This window comes from Podarcis melisellensis (assembly GCF_964234715.1).
Source record: "Podarcis melisellensis genome assembly, chromosome: 8".
Classification (NCBI taxonomy): domain Eukaryota; kingdom Metazoa; phylum Chordata; class Lepidosauria; order Squamata; family Lacertidae; genus Podarcis; species Podarcis melisellensis.
In genome coordinates this window covers 32,511,704-32,515,439 of record NC_138540.1, presented here as the reverse complement: position 1 = coordinate 32,515,439, position 3,736 = coordinate 32,511,704, and positions in this window count along the sequence as shown.

Genomic DNA, 3,736 nt, shown 5'->3' with positions numbered 1-3,736 from the left:
GCTAACATGAAGGTGCTCTCATTTACTGTTGATAACAGTTATCAGCCAGAGTGCATTTCAAGCATTCCCTGTGAAAAGCGCAGTGTGTAGACTGGCTTGGTCTAGTCAGGCTGTAGGCCAAAGTAATGATCCACGTTTTCTCCTGTAATGCATACTTACGGCATGCCTTGCATTGTCCCCTGTGATCGCCCATTCCATTAACGTCCAATTGCTGTAAAATGAACAAACTTAAGTGAGGTCGAATGGAGTGGTTCACCTTGGAGCAAAGTTTTCACTCCACATTCTCATTCAAATTCCCAGCAAACTAGGGGCAGGCAGGGGGGGGGGGATTAAATTGTAGATGTTGACACAGCATTCCCATCGCCATAAAAGAGAGCAAGATGCCGGGCTTTATTGTAACAGCTTTTGATTGCATGGCAAAGAAATGCATAATGAATAAACATTATTTTAAAAGACTGCATGGCACAATGAATTTTTCAGTGGGAAAAAAGGAGTCGAGAAAGTATTTAAAAATACATGAATTTCATATTTGATTATAAGTCAAGAAGCAGCAAAAAAGAAAGGAAGAGCAAAAATAAAAGGAGGGTGATAAAAATGGCACCAGGCATCAAGCATTCTGTCTTGAATTAATGAGGTTCTTCATAATAGGAAGGGAGTGACATAGTGATTAGTTAATTACTGTGCAGAAACATATAATTAATGCACAACTGAAATTGGTGTACAATGAATTAAACTGCCACATAATGCGGGCTACAAAAATGGAGAAACGAACCTTGATTGCTGATGGAAGTTGTTATTAGAGCAGCTAAACTATTGTGATTTTAATAGACTTGCTATCAAACAACATGCTATTTAGCCAGCGAAAGCTGGATGTGACAGTGGTAATAGCAATAACACTGGAGGGGGGAATAACATTGAAGTGCCAGTGAATGCAAGGTCAGGAGAGCTCCCTCTGCTGGGCTGGTGCTGAAGAAGGAAACTAAGGAAGAGGAGGCACCCAAACCCCATATGTACTAAAGAGAATATGAGAAGTCTTCTTCAATTAATTTACAAAGCACTGAAGAACATAGGCCGAGGGATCACTGATATCATCTGAAGGAGTACCATTGGTTGCCCCTTGAGTTGGCAAGGCTCATTTGACAGCAACAAGGAATGGAGCCTTTAGTGCATGGGTAGGTAAACTAAGGCCCGGGGGCTGGATCCGGCCCAATCGCCTTATAAATCCAGCCTACAGACGGTCCGGGAATCAGTGTGTTTTTGCATGAGTAGAATGTGCCCTTTTATTTAAAATGTATCTTTGGGTTATTTGTGGTGCCTGCCTGCTGTTTTTACATGAGTAAAATGTGTGCTTTTATTTAAAATGCATCTCTTGGTGATTTGTGGGGCATAGGAATTTGTTCATATTTCCCCCCCCCAAAAAAAAATATAGTCCAGCCCCCCACAAGGTCTGAGGGCCAGTGGACCAGCCCCCTGCTGAAAAAGTTTGCTGACCCCTGCTTTAGTGTCATTGCCCCAGTCCTGCAAAATGCCCTGCCAAGAGAGATTCAGTGGGCACCTTCTGTGCCAACTTTTTAATTACTTGATGAAAACTTTTCTATTCTTCCAAGCTTATGCAAGCTATTAAGAATGCATCCTTCCAGAATGGTTCATTGATGTCTGTTTAAATTTTTAATTTATTTTTTTTATTGTAAAGTTTTACAGCTATAAACCGCTTTGATATATATTTGTGGCACAGCGATATACACATTTAATAAATAAATAAATAAGAACCAATGCTTGCACTCATTGGCTACGTTGCCTGAATTGTACAGGATACCCTTGCCAACTGGACAAATCGCCATTCTTTCCCACAACCAAAGTCTTTTGATAGTTACCTCTTCTCCACCGTCTTGGTGTTGGTGCTGTTGTTAAGACCCAATGTGATGTAAAACCTGATGAGTGGAATTTGGGGGCAGGTCTCCACATGCTCATTCATCACTCAATGATAGCAGTTTCAAGGAAAGAACTGAATGTGTTAATGAGCCACATTAACAGATAGGGGAAGAAGGGAGAAAACATCAGAAACACACACACACACACACACACCATTTGACTTTGCTATTTTTTCCAAATAAAAATTTAGAGGGAAAGGGTGGTGGTGAGGAGAATCATCCATGGAATATTTTCTCTTTTAGAATACAACCTACAACCTTAGAGAGCTTTTTATTGTACACAACTTTGTGATTTGAAACAAAATATGGTATATCAGATATAGATAGACAGATGATAGATAGATAGATGATAGATAGATAGAGATGATAGATATAGATAGATAGATGATAGATAGATAGATAGATAGATAGATAGATAGATAGATAGATAGATAGATAGATAGATGATAGATAGATGATAGATGATAGATAGATAGATAGATAGATATAGATAGATATAGATGATAGATAGATATAGATAGATAGATGATAGATAGATAGATAGATAGATAGATGATAGATTTTTATTTAATGAATATTTATTGGCATTTTCAAGAAACATATAAAAACAAAAACAAACAAAAAATAGCAAAAAATACAAAAATCCAAAACTTAAAACTTAAAAAAAACACAATTAAAAACACATAAAATTTCAATTACTTATTTTCTTTTAACTTGTTTCTCAGACCTCCTCACACCTCCCCTTCTTGTATTCCAATTTAAGTTATCAGCTCAGCAAGTCCTTAACTTATTTCTCCACTTTAACTTAGTGATTTATTCTAACATGCTGTTATTTTACTTTCCTTCTTTCTTCCATTTCCTCGGTTTATTTTTGCAAACCTTCTTTTTATTTAATTTAAAAACCAGTTTTAACTTATCCAATTTTACACATCAATACTTATACTCCATTACTGATTCTTAAACCTTTTTCCTAAAGTCGACCAAGATTTCCCTTCCACGATTTCCCCAATTTCCATACAAATAGCAAAACAAAATAAATACAAAGCAAATTATATTTATATACCCTTTAGATTCCCAAACTCCACCCACCCTTTTCCCGGTTTCAGTCCCCAACGAATGTCCATCAATCTCTATATACTATTTAGCCTGGAGATCTCACGTCCGAGGCTCTTAAGTCTCTCTCAGTTCCTCTCTGCCTGTCTTTTTGATAGTTCTTAATGTTAAACCCCAAAGCTCGAAGAGGCTCCGGCCCAACAGGATCCATGTTTCTTCCAGCCAGACCTCCATATTTAAAAACAAAGCCTATGGGGTACTCCATCTCTTGTTTCACACTCCTTTCAAGTCCAAATGCCCCCAAAGTTCCAACTTTCGCCTTAAGCAAATTTGTAATCCTCAGGTCTTCAGATCTCCACATAAGGAGATCTCTCCATTTTTCAGTCTCCAGTTCAGGCCAGGCTTTCCACATCAGATTAGATAGATGATAGATAGATGATAGATAGATAGATGATAGAGATGATAGATAGATATAGATAGATAGATAGATAGATAGATAGATAGATAGATAGATGATAGATAGATAGATAGATAGATAGATAGATGATAGATGATAGATAGATAAGATAGATAGATAGATAGATGATAGATAGATGATAGATAGATAGATGATAGAGATGATAGATAGATGATAGATAGATGATAGATGATAGATAGATAGATAGATAGATAGATATAGATAGATGACAGATGATAGATGATAGATGATAGATAGATAGATAGATAGATATAGATAGATAGATAGATAGATA